We start from the raw sequence: 16752 nt of genomic DNA, 5'->3' as shown, positions 1-16752 counted from the left end.
GCCCCCGACACACACACGCCCCCCCCGACACACACACGGCCCCCCCGAAACACACACGCCCCCCCCGACACACACACGCCCCCCCCGACACACACGCCCCCCCCGACACACACACACCCCCGACACACCCCCGACACACACACCCCCCCGACACACACACGCCCCCTACACACCCACGACACACACACCCCCCCGACACACACACGCCCCCGACACCCCCCCGACACACACACGCCCTCCCCGACACCCCCCCTGACACCCACACGCCCCCCACCGACACCGCCCCCGACACGCACGCCCCCCGCCTACACCGCCGCCCCGACACGCACGCCCCCCGCCTACACCGCCCCCCCGACACGCACGCCCCCCGCCGACACCGCCCCCCCGCCGACACCCCGACACGCACGCCCCCCCGACACGCACGCCCCCCCCGAAACTCCAACACACAACCCCCCCCCGACACCCCGACACGCACGCCCCCCGCCGTCACCCCGACACGCACGCCGCCCCCCGCCGACACCCCGACACGCACGCCCCCCCGACACCCCGACACGCACGCCCCCCCGACACCCCGACACGCACGACCCCCGACACCCCGACACGCACGCCCCCCCCGACACCCCAACACGCACGACCCCCCGACACCCCGACACACCACACCCCCCCCGACACCGGGCCCCGACACACGCCCACCCCGACACCCCGACACACACGCCCCCCCCGATACCCCACCGACACCCCCGCCCCCCCGATACCCCCCCCGAAACCCCGACATCCCCCCGACACCCCGATTTCTCGACACCCCCACAAACACGCCCCCCCGGACACCACGACACACACGCACCCCCGACACCCCGACACACACGCCCACACCGACAGCCCCCAACACACACACGCACCCCCGACACACACACGCCCCCCCGCCGACACACACGCCCCCCACCGCCGACACACACGCCCCCCCCCGCCGACACACACTCGCCCCCTCCCGACGCACACACGGCCCCCCCGACGCACACACGCCCCCCCCGCCGACACACACACGCCCCCCCCGCCGACACACACACGCCCCCCCCGACACACACACCCCCCCGACACCCACGCCCCTGACACCCACCCCGACACACACTCGCCCCCGACACACACACGCCCTCCCCGACGCCCCCCCGACATACACACGCCCCCCCCCGACACCGCCCCCGACACACACACGGCCTCCCCCGACTCTCCCCACCGGCACACACACGCCCCCCCGACTCCGCCCCCGACACACACACGCCCCCCGCCGACACCGCCCCCCCGACACTCCGACACGCACGCTCCCCCGACAGCCCGACACGCACGCCCCCCCGACACGCACGCCCCCATCGCCGACACCCCGACACGCACGCCCCTCCCGCCGACACCCCGACACGCACGCCCCCCCCCCGCCGACACCCCGACACGCACGCCCCCCCCCGCCGACACCCCGACACGCACGCCCCCCCCCGCCGACACCCCGACACGCACGCCCCCCCCGATACCCCCCCGACACCCCCCAACACCACCGCCCCCCCGATACCCCCCCGACACACACACGCCCCCGACACACCCCCGACACACACACGCCCCCGACACCCCCCCGACACACACACGCCCCTGACACCCCCCCGACACACACACGCCCCCGACACCCACCCCGACACACACTCGCCCCCGACGCACACACGCCCTCCCCGACGCACACACGCCCTCCCCGACGCCCCCCCGACGCACACACGCCCTCCCCGACGCCCCCCCGACACACACACGCCCTCCCCGACGCCCCCCCGACACACACATGCCCTCCCCGACGCCCCCCGACACACACACGCCCTCCCCCCGACACCGCCCCCGACACACACACGGCCTCCCCCGACTCCCCCCACCGACACACACACGGCCTCCCCCGACTCCCCCCACCGACACACACACGCCCCCCCCGACTCCGCCCCCGACACACACACGCCCCCCGCCGACACCGCCCCCCCCCGACACGCACGCCCCACCGACACCCCGACACGCACGCTCCCCCGACAGCCCGACACGCACGCCCCGCCGACACCCCGACACGCACGCCCCCCCCGCCGACACCCCGACACGCACGCCCCCCCCGACACCCCCCCGACACCACCGCCCCCCCCGATACCCCCCCGACACCACCGACCCCCCGACACCACCGCCCCCCCGATACCCCCGCGACACCCCCGATACCCCCCCCGACACCACCGCCCCCCCCGATACCCCCCCAATACCCCCCCCGACACCGCCGCCCCCCCGATACCCCCCGACACCCCCGCCCCCCCGATACACCCCCGACACCACCGCCCCCCCGATAACCCCCCCCGACACCACCGCCCCCCCGATACCCATCCCGACACCCCCCCGACACCACCGCCCCCCCCGACACCCCCCCGACACCACCGCCCCCCCGACACCCCCCCGACACCACCGCACCCCCCCCCGACACCCGCCCGACACCACTGCCCCCCCCGACACCACCGCGCCCCCCCGACACCTCCGCCTCCCCCCCGATACACACGCCCCCCGACACCCCGACACACACGCCCCCCGACACCCCGACACACGCCCCCCGACACCCCGACACACGCCCCCCGACACCCCGACACACGCCCCCCGACACCCCGACACACACGCCCCCCGACACCCCCCCGACACACACGCCCCCCGACACCCCCCCGACACACACGCCCCCCGACACCCCCCCGACACACACGCCCCCCGACACCCCCCCGACACACACGCCCCCCGACACCCCCCCGACACACACGCCCCCCGACACCCCCCCGACACACACGCCCCCCGACACCCCCCCGACACACACGCCCCCCGACACCCCCCCGACACACACGCCCCCCGACACACATGCCCCCCGACACCCCCCGACACACACGCCCCCCGACACCCCCCTGACACCCCGACACACACGCCCCCCCGACACCCCGACACACACGCCCGCGCCGACACCCCGACACACACGCCCCCCCCCGACACCCCGACACACACGCCCCCCCCCGACACCCCGACACACACGCCCCCCCTACACCCCGACACACACGCCCCCCCCACACCCCGACACACACGCCCCCCCCGACACCCCGACACACACGCCCCCCCCGACACCCCGACACACACGCCCCCCCCGACACCCCGACACACACGCCCCCCCCGACACACACGCACCCCCCCGACACCCCGACACACATGCGTCCCCGACACCCATGCCCCCCCCGACACCCCCCCCACACACGCCCCCCCGACGCCCCCCCCACACACGCCCCCCCGACACACACACACCCCCGACACCCCCCCGACACACACACACCCACACACCCCCCCCGACACCCCCCCCACACACGCACCCCCCGACGCCCCCCCCCACACACGCAACCCCCGACACACACTCACCCCCGACACCCCCCCGACACACACACACCCACACCCCCCCCCGACACACACACACCCCCGACACCCCCCCCGACACACACACACCCCCGACACTCCCCCGACACACACACACCACCCCCGACACTCCCCCGACACACACACACCCACCCCGACACACACACACCACCCCCGACACTCCCCCGACACACACACACCCACCCCGACACACACACACCCCCCCCGACACACACACACCCCCCCCGACACCCCCCCGACACACACACACCCCCCCCGACACCCCCCCGACACACACACACACACCCCCCCGACACACACACACACACCCCCCCGACACACACACACACACCCCCCCGACACACACACACACACCCCCCCGACACCCCCCCGACACACACACACACCCCCCCGACACCCCCCCGACACACACACACACCCCCCCGACACCCCTCCGACACACACACACACCCCCCCGACACCCCTCCGACACACACACACACCCCCCCGACACACACACACACCCCCCCCGACACACACACACACCCCCCCCGACACACACACACACCCCCCCCGACACACACACACACCCCCCCCGACACCCCCCCGACACACACACACACCCCCCCCGACACCCCCCCGACACACACACACACCCCCCCCGACACCCCCCCGACACCCCCCCGACACACACACACACACCCCCGACACCCCCCCGACACCCACACACACCGCCCCCCGACACCCACACACACCGCCCCCCGACACCCACACACACCGCCCCCCGACACCCACACACACCGCCCCCCGACACCCACACACACCCCCCCCGACACCCACACACACCCCGACACCCACACACAGACCCCCCCCCGACACCCACACACAGACCCTCCCCCCGACACCCACACACAGACCCTCCCCCCCGACACCCACACACAGACCCTCCCCCCCGACACCCACACAGACCCCCCCCCGACACCCACACAGACCCCCCCCCCGACACCCACACACAGACCCCCCGACACACACACCCGCCCCGACACACACACCCGCCCCGACACACACACACACACACCCCCCGACACCCACACACAGGCCCCCCCCCGACACCCACACACAGGCCCCCCCGCCCGACACCCACACACAGGCCCCCCCCGACACCCACACACAGGCCCCCCCCACACCCACACACACCCCCCCCCGACACCCACACACACCCCCCCCGACACCCACACACACCCCCCCCCGACACCCACACACACCCCCCCCCGACACCCACACCCACACCCGCCCCCGACACCCACACCCACACCCCACCGACACCCACACCCACACCCCCCCCCGACACCCACCCACACACCCCCCCGACACACACACACACCCCCCCGACACACACACACACACACACACACCCCCCCGACACACACACACACCCCCCCGACACCCACACCCACACCCCCCCCGACACCCACCCACACACCCCCCCGACACACACACACACCCCCCCGACACACACACACACCCCCCCGACACACACACACACCCCCCGGACACCCACCCACACACACACACACCCCCCCGACACCCACACACGCAACCCCCGACACCCCGACACACATGCGTCCCCGACACCCATGCCCCCCCCCGACACCCCCCCCACACACGCCCCCTGACGCCCACCCCACACACGCCCCCCCGACACACACACACCCCCGACACCCCCCCGACACACACACACCCACACACCCCCCCCGACGCCCCCCCCCACACACGCACCCCCCGACGCCCCCCCCCACACACGCACCCCCCGACGACCCCCCCCACACACGCAACCCCCGACACACACTCCCCCCCGACGCCCCCCCCCACACACGCAACCCCCGACACACACTCACCCCCGACACCCCCCCGACACACACACACCCACACCCCCCCCCCCCGACACACACACACCCCCGACACCCCCCCCCGACACACACACACCCCCGACACACACACACCCCCGACACTCCCCCGACACACACACACCACCCCCGACACTCCCCCGACACACACACACCCCCCCCGACACACACACACCCCCCCCGACACACACACACCCCCCCCGACACACACACACCCCCCCCGACACACACAGACCCCCCCCGACACACACAGACCCCCCCAACACCCCCCCGACACACATACACACCCCCCCCGACACACACACACACCCCCCCGACACACACACACACACCCCCCCGACACACACACACACCCCCCCGACACACACACACACACCCCCCCGACACACACACACACCCCCCCGACACACACACACACACCCCCCCGACACCCCCCCGACACACACACACACACCCCCCCGACACCCCCCCGACACACACACACACACCCCCCCGACACCCCCCCGACACACACACACACCCCCCCGACACCCCCCCGACACACACAGACACCCCCCCCGACACCCCTCCGACACACACACACACCCCTCCGACACACACACACACCCCCCCGACACACACACACACACCCCCCCCGACACCCCCCCGACACACACACACACCCCCCCCGACACCCCCCCGACACACACACACACCCCCCCCGACACACACACACACCCCCCCCGACACCCCCCCGACACCCACACACACCCCCCCCCGACAACCACACACACCCCCACCGACACCCACACACACCCCCCCCGACACCCACACAAACCGCCCCCCGACACCCACACACACCGCCCCCCGACACCCACACACACCGCCCCCCGACACCCACACACACCGCCCCCCGACACCCACACACACCCCGACACCCACACACAGACCCCCCCCCGACACCCACACACAGACCCTCCCCCCGACACCCACACACAGACCCTCCCCCCCGACACCCACAAACAGACCCTCCCCCCCGACACCCACACAGACCCCCCCCCGACACCCACACAGACCCCCCCCCGACACCCACACACAGACCCCCCGACACACACACACACCCCCCCGACACACACACCCGCCCCGACACACACACACACACACACCCCCCGACACCCACACACAGGCCCCCCCCCGACACCCACACACAGGCCCCCCCGCCCGACACCCACACACAGGCCCCCCCGACACCCACACATCCCCCCCCCACACCCACACACACCCCCCCCGACACCCACACACACCCCCCCCGGACACCCACACACACCCCCCCCGGACACCCACACCCACACCACCCCCCCGACACCCACCCACACACCCCACCGACACCCACACCCACACCCCCCCCCGACACCAACCCACACACCCCCCCGACACACACACACACACACACACCCCCGACACACACACACACCCCCCCGACACCCACACCCACACCCCCCCCGACACCCACCCACACACCCCCCCGACACACACACACACCCCCCCGACACACACACACACTCCCCCGACACACACACACACCCCCCAGACACACACACACACCCCCCGGACACCCACCCACACACACACACACCCCCCCGACACCCACCCACACACCCCCCCGACACCCACCCACACACCCCCCCGACACCCACCCACACACACACACACCCCCCCGACACCCACCCACACACCCCCCCGACACCCACCCACACACACACACACCCCCCCGACACCCACCCACACACCCCCCCGACACACACACACACCCCCCCGACACACACACACACCCCCCGACACACACACACACCCCCCCGACACACACACACACCCCCCCGACACCCACCCACACACCCCCCCGACACCCACCCACACACCCCCCCGACACCCACCCACACACACACACACCCCCCCGACACCCACCCACACACCCCCCCGACACACACACACACCCCCCCGACACACACACACACCCCCCCGACACACACACACCTCCCCGACACACACACACACCTCCCCGAACACCCACCCACACACCCCCCCGACACACACACACCCCCCGACACCCACACACAGACCACCCCCGACACCCACACACAGACCCCCCGACACCCACACACACCCCCCCCGACACCCACACACACCCCCCCCGACACCCACACACACCCCCCCCGACACCCACACACACCCCCCCCGACACCCACACACACCTCCCCCCGACACCCACACACACCTCCCCCCGACACCCACACACGCCCCCCGACACCCACACACGCCCCCCGACACCCACACACACCCCCCCCGACACCCACACACACCCCCCCGACACCCACACACACCCCCCCCGACACTCACACACACCCCCCCGACACCCACACACACCCCCCCGACACCCACACACACCCCCCCGACACCCACACACACACACACACCCCGACTCACACACACAACCCCCCGACACCAACACACCCACCCACACACCCCCCCGACACACACACACACCCCCCCGAACACCCACCCACACACCCCCCCGACTCTCACACACCCCCGACACCCACACACAGACCCCCCCCGACACCCACACACAGACCCCCCCCGACACCCACACACACCCCCCCGACACACACACACACACCCCCCCGACACACACACACACACACACACACCCCCCGACACACACACACAACCCCCCGACACCAACACACCCACCCACACACCCCCCCGACACACACACACACACCCCCCCGACACACACACACACACCCCCCCGACACACACACACACACACACACACCCCCCGACACACACACACAACCCCCCGACACCAACACACCCACCCACACACCCCCCCGACACACACACACACCCCCCCGAACACCCACCCACACACCCCCCCGACACACACACACCCCCGACACCCACACACAGACCCCCCCCGACACCCACACACAGACCCCCCCCCGACACCCACACACAGACCCCCCCCCGACACCCACACACAGACCCCCCCCCGACACCCACACACACACCCCCCGACACCCACACACACCCCCCCCGACACCCACACACACCCCCCACACACACCCCCCACACACACCCCCCACACACACCCCCCACACACACCTCCCCCCGACACCCACACACACCCCCCCCGACACCCACACACACCCCCCCCGACACCCACACACACCCCCCCCCGACACCCACACACACCCCCCCCCGACACCCACACACACCCCCCCCCGACACCCACACACACCCCCCCCGACACCCACACACACCCCCCCCGACACCCACACACACCCCCCCCGACACCCACACACACCCCGCCCCCGACACCCACACACACCCCCCCCACACCCACACATAGACCCCCCCGACACCCACACACACCCCCCCCGACACCCACACACACCCCCCCCGACACCCACACACACCCCCCCCGACACCCACACACACCCCGCCCCCGACAACCACACACACCCCCCCCCAACACCCACACATAGACCCCCCCGACACCCACACACACCCCCCCGACACCCACACACACCCCCCCGACACCCACACACACCCCCCCGACACCCACACACAGACACCCCCCCCGACACCCACATACACCCCCCCGACACACACACCCCCCCCGACACACACACCCCCCCCGACACACACACCCCCCCCGACACACACACACAGACCCCCCCCGACACCTACACACAGACCCCCCACGACACCCACACACAGACCCCCCCCGACACCCACACACAGACCCCCCCCACACCCGCACACAGACCCCCCCCCGACACCCACACACACCCCCCCGACACCCACACCCACACCCCCAGCGACACCCACACACAGACCCCCCCCGACACCCACACACAGACCCCCCGACACCCACACACAGACCCCCCCCGACACCCACACACAGACCCCCCCCGACACCCACACACAGACCCCCCCCCGACACCCACACACACACCCCCCCCGACACCCACCCCCCCCCGACACCCACACCCCCCCCCCGACACCCACACCCCCCCCGACACCCACACCCCCCCCGACACCCACACACAGACCCCCCCCCGACACCCACACACAGACCCCCCCGACACCCACACACAGACCCCCCCCGACACCCACACACAGACCCCCCCGACACCCACACACAGACCCCCCCCGACACCCACACACAGACCCCCCCCCGACACCCACACACAGACCCCCCGCCCGACACCCACACACAGACCCCCCCCGACACCCACACCCCCCCCGACACCCACACACAGACCCCCCCCCCCGACACCCACACACAGACCCCCCGACACACACACACACACCCCCCCCCGACACACACACACACCCCCCCCGGACACACACACCCCACCCGGACACACACACCCCACCCAACACACACACCCGCCCCGACACACACACACCCCCCGACACCCACACACAGGCCCCCCCCCGACACCCACACACAGGCCCCCCCCCCGACACCCACACACAGGCCCCCCCCCCGACACCCACACACAGACCCCCCCCCGACACCCACACACAGACCCCCCCCCGACACCCACACACAGACCCCCCCCCGACACCCACACCCACACCCCGCCGACACACACACACCCCCCGACACCCACACACAGACCCCCCTACACCCACACACACCCCCCCCCGACACCCACACCCACCCCCCCGACACCCACACCCACACCCCCACGACACCCACACCCACCCCGACACCCACCCACATACCCCCCCGACACCCACCCACACACCCCCCCGACACCCACCCACACACCCCCCCGACACCCACCCACACACCCCCCCGACACCCACCCACACACCCCCCCGACACCCACCCACACACCCCCCCGACACACACACACCCCCCCCGACACCCACACACCGACCCCCCCCCCGACACCCACACACAGACCCCCCCCGACACCCACACACAGACCCCCCCCGACACCCACACACAGACCTCCCGACACCCACCCACACACCCCCCCGACACACCCACACACCCCCCCGACACACCCACACACCCCCCCCGACACCCACACACAGACCCCCCCCGACACCCACACACAGACCCCCCCCCGACACCCACACACAGACCCCCCCCGACACCCACACACAGACCCCCCCCGACACCCACACACACCCCCCCCGACACCCACACACAGACCCCCCCAGACACCCACACACACCCCCCCGACACCCACACACACCCCGACACCCACACACAGACCCCCCCCCGACACCCACACACAGACCCCCCCCCGACACCCACACACAGACCCCCCCCCGACACCCACACACACCCCCCCCGACACCCACACACAGACCCCCCCAGACACCCACACACACCCCCCCCGACACCCACACACACCCCGACACCCACACACAGACCCCCCCCCGACACCCACACACAGACCCCCCCCCCGACACCCACACACACCCCCCCCGACACCCACACACACCCCCCACCGACACCCACACACACCCCCCCCGACACCCACACACACCCCCCCCGACACCCACACACCCCCCGACACCCACACACAGACCCCCCCCGACACCCACACACAGACCCCCCCCGACACCCACACACAGACTCCCCCCGACACCCACACACAGACCCCCCCCGACACCCACACACACCCCCCCCGACACCCACACACACCCCCCCCCGACACCCACACACACCCCCCCCCCGACACCCACACACACCACCCCCGACACCCACACACACCCCCCCGACACCCACACACACCCCCCCGACACCCACACACACCCCCCCCGACACCCACACACACCCCCCCGACACCCACACACACCCCCCCCCGACACCCACACACACCCCCCCGACACACACACCCCCCCCGACACACACACCCCCCCCCCCGACACCCACACACAGACCCCCCCCCGACACCCACACACAGACCCCCCCCGACACCCACACACAGACCACCCCCACGACACCCACACACACCCCCCCAGACACTCACACACACCCCCCCCGACACACACACCCCCCCGACACCCACACACAGACCCCCCCCGACACACACACCCCCCCGACACCCACACACAGACACCCCGCCGACACCCACACACAGACCCCCCCCCCGACACCCACACACAGACCCCCCCCCCCGACACCCACACACACCCCCCCAGACACCCACACACACCCCCCCAGACACCCACACACCCCCCCGACACAGACCCCCCCCGACACCCACACACAGACCCCCCCCCGACACCCACACACAGACCCCCCCCCGACACCCACACACAGACCCCCCCCCGACACCCACACACACCCCGCCCCCCGACACCCACACACACCCCCCCCGACACCGACACAGACCCCCCCCGACACCCACACACAGACCCCGCCCGACACCCACACACAGACCTCCCCCCCGACACCCACACACACCCCCCCGACACCCACACACACCCCCCCCGACACCCACACACACCCCCCCCGACACCCACACACACACCCCCCCGACACACACAGCCCCCCGACACCCACACACAGACCCCCCCCGACACACACACCCCCCGACACCCACACACAGACCCCCCCCGACACACACACCCCCCCGACACCCACACACAGACACCCCCCCCGACACCCACACACAGACCCCCCCCCCCGACACCCACACACACCCCCCCAGACACCCACACACAGATCCCCCCCGACACCCACACACACCCCCCCAGACACCCACACACACCCCCCCAGACACCCACACACACCCCCCCCGACACACACACCCCCCCCCCCGACACCCACAGACACCCCCCCGACACCCACACACACCCCCCCCGACACCCACACACACCCCCCCGACACACACACCCCCCCCCGACACCCACACACAGACCCCCCCCCCGACACCCACACACAGACCCCCCCCCCGACACCCACACACAGACCCCCCCCCGACACCCACACACAGACCACCCCCCCGACACCCACACACAGACCACCCCCCCGACACCCACACACAGACCACCCCCCCGACACCCACACACACCCCCCCAGACACTCACACACACCCCCCCGACACCCACACACAGACCCCCCCCGACACACACACCCCGCCGACACCCACACACAGACACCCCGCCGACACCCACACACAGACACCCCGCCGACACCCACACACAGACCCCCCCCCCGACACCCACACACAGACCCCCCCCCGACACCCACACACACCCCCCCAGACACCCACACACCCCCCCGACACAGACCCCCCCCGACACCCACACACAGACCCCCCCCCGACACCCACACACAGACCCCCCCCGACACCCACACACAGACCCCCCCCCGACACCCACACACACCCCGCCCCCCGACACCCACACACACCCCGCCCCCCGACACCCACACACACCCCCCCCGACACCGACACAGACCCCCCCCGACACCCACACACAGACCACCCCCCGACACCCACACACACCCCCCCGACACCCACACACACCCCCCCCGACACACACACACACACCCCCCCGACACACACACACACACCCCCCCGACACACACACCCCCCCGACACCCACACACAGACCCCCCCCGACACACACACCCCCCCGACACCCACACACAGACCCCCCCCGACACACACACACCCCCGACACCCACACACAGACCCCCCCCCCGACACCCACACACAGACGCCCCCCCGACACCCACACACAGACCCCCCCCCCGACACCCACACACAGACGCCCCCCCCGACACCCACACACAGACGCCCCCCCGACACCCACACACACCCCCCCAGACACCCACACACAGACCCCCCCCCGACACCCACACACACCCCCCCAGACACCCACACACACCCCCCCCGACACCCACACACACCCCCCCGACACACACACACACCCCCCCGACACACACACACACCCCCCCGACACACACACCCCCCCGACACACACACCCCCCCCGACACCCACACACACACACCCCCCCCGACACCCACACACCCCCCCGACACAGACACACACCCCGACACCCACACACAGACCCCCCCCCGACACCCACACACAGACCCCCCCCCCCGACACACACACACACCCCCCCGACACACACACACACCCCCCCGACACACACACACACCCCGACACCCACACACACCCCGACACCCACACACAGACCCCCCCCCGACACCCACACACAGACCCCGACACACACACACACCCCCCGACACACACACACACCCCCCGACACACACACACACACCCCCCCCGACACCCACACACACCCCCCCGACACCCACACACACCCCCCCCGACACCCACACACACCCCCCCCGACACCCAAACACAGACCCCCCCCCGACACCCACACACAGACCCCCCCCCGACACCCACACACACCCCCCCGACACACACACACACCCCCCCGACACACACACACACCCCGACACCCACACACAGACCCCCCGACACCCACACACACCCCGACACCCACACACAGACCCCGACACACACACACACCCCCCGACACACACACACACCCCCCGACACACACACACAGACCCCCCCCGACACCCACACACACCCCCCCCGACACCCACACACACCCCCCCCCGACACCCACACACACCCCCCCGACACCCACACACAGACCCCCCCCCGACACCCACACACAGACCCCCCCCCGACACACACACACACCCCCCCGACACACACACACACCCCGACACCCACACACAGACCCCCCCCGACACCCACACACAGACCCCCCCCGACACCCACACACACCCCCCCCCGACACCCACACACACCCCCCCCGACACCCACACACACCCCCCCGACACACACACACACCCCGACACCCACACACCCCCCCCGACACCCACACACAGACCCCCCCCGACACCCACACACAGACCCCCCCCCGACACCCACACACAGACCCCCCCCGACACCCACACACAGACCCCCCCCGACACCCACACACACCCCCCCCGACACCCACACACAGACCCCCCCAGACACCCACACACACCCCCCCGACACCCACACACACCCCGACACCCACACACAGACCCCCCCCCGACACCCACACACAGACCCCCCCCCGACACCCACACACAGACCCCCCCCCGACACCCACACACACCCCCCCCGACACCCACACACAGACCCCCCCAGACACCCACACACACCCCCCCCGACACCCACACACACCCCGACACCCACACACAGACCCCCCCCCGACACCCACACACAGACCCCCCCCCCGACACCCACACACACCCCCCCCGACACCCACACACACCCCCCCCGACACCCACACACACCCCCCACCGACACCCACACACACCCCCCCCGACACCCACACACAGACCCCCCCCCCCGACACACACACACACCCCCCCGACACACACACACACCCCCCCGACACACACACACACCCCGACACCCACACACACCCCGACACCCACACACAGACCCCCCCCCGACACCCACACACAGACCCCGACACACACACACACCCCCCGACACACACACACACCCCCCGACACACACACACACACCCCCCCCGACACCCACACACACCCCCCCCGACACCCACACACACCCCCCCCGACACCCACACACACCCCCCCCGACACCCAAACACAGACCCCCCCCCGACACCCACACACAGACCCCCCCCCGACACCCACACACACCCCCCCCGACACACACACACACCCCCCCGACACACACACACACCCCGACACCCACACACAGACCCCCCGACACCCACACACACCCCGACACCCACACACAGACCCCGACACACACACACACCCCCCGACACACACACACACCCCCCGACACACACACACAGACCCCCCCGACACCCACACACAGACCCCCCCCGACACCCACACACACCCCCCCCGACACCCACACACACCCCCCCCCGACACCCACACACACCCCCCCGACACCCACACACAGACCCCCCCCCGACACCCACACACAGACCCCCCCCCGACACACACACACACCCCCCCGACACACACACACACCCCGACACCCACACACAGACCCCCCCCGACACCCACACACAGACCCCCCCCGACACCCACACACACCCCCCCCGACACCCACACACACCCCCCCCGACACCCACACACACCCCCCCGACACACACACACACCCCGACACCCACACACCCCCCCCGACACCCACACACAGACCCCCCCCGACACCCCACACACAGACCCCCCCCCGACACCCACACACAGACCCCCCCCGACACCCACACACACCCCGCCCCCCGACACCCACACACACCCCCCCCGACACCGACACAGACCCCCCCCGACACCCACACACAGACCACCCCCCGACACCCACACACACCCCCCCGACACCCACACACACCCCCCCCGACACACACACACACACCCCCCCGACACACACACACACACCCCCCCGACACACACACCCCCCCGACACCCACACACAGACCCCCCCCGACACACACACCCCCCCGACACCCACACACAGACCCCCCCCGACACACACACCCCCCCGACACCCACACACAGACCCCCCCCCCGACACCCACACACAGACGCCCCCCCGACACCCACACACAGACCCCCCCCCCGACACCCACACACAGACGCCCCCCCGACACCCACACACAGACGCCCCCCCGACACCCACACACACCCCCCCAGACACCCACACACAGACCCCCCCCCCGACACCCACACACACCCCCCCAGACACCCACACACACCCCCCCGACACCCACACACACCCCCCCGACACACACACACACCCCCCCGACACACACACACACCCCCCCGACACACACACCCCCCCGACACACACACCCCCCCCGACACCCACACACACACCCCCCCCCGACACCCACACACCCCCCCGACACAGACACACACCCCGACACCCACACACAGACCCCCCCCCGACACCCACACACAGACCCCCCCCCCCGACACACACACACACCCCCCCGACACACACACACACCCCCCCGACACACACACACACCCCCCCGACACACACACACACCCCGACACCCACACACACCCCGACACCCACACACAGACCCCCCCCCGACACCCACACACAGACCCCGACACACACACACACCCCCCGACACACACACACACCCCCCGACACACACACACACACCCCCCCCGACACCCACACACACCCCCCCCGACACCCACCACACACCCCCCCCGACACCCAAACACAGACCCCCCCCCGACACCCACACACAGACCCCCCCCCGACACCCACACACACCCCCCCGACACACACACACACCCCCCCGACACACACACACACCCCGACA

At 71.7% G+C, this 16752-nt stretch overlaps 1 protein-coding gene across 1 annotated transcript in view; it reads right to left on the bottom strand.

Annotated features, from left to right (window-relative positions):
* Positions 1 to 16752, bottom strand: part of LOC125456811 (molybdopterin synthase sulfur carrier subunit) — a 36307-nt gene that overhangs the window by 11927 nt on the left and 7628 nt on the right. The window lies entirely within an intron of this gene.

The sequence above is a fragment of the Stegostoma tigrinum genome, chromosome 1 (assembly GCF_030684315.1).
Source record: "Stegostoma tigrinum isolate sSteTig4 chromosome 1, sSteTig4.hap1, whole genome shotgun sequence".
NCBI classification, from domain to species: Eukaryota; Metazoa; Chordata; class Chondrichthyes; order Orectolobiformes; family Stegostomatidae; genus Stegostoma; species Stegostoma tigrinum.
Note: the sequence above shows the minus strand (reverse complement) of the source record. Positions and strands in the feature narration are given on the sequence as shown.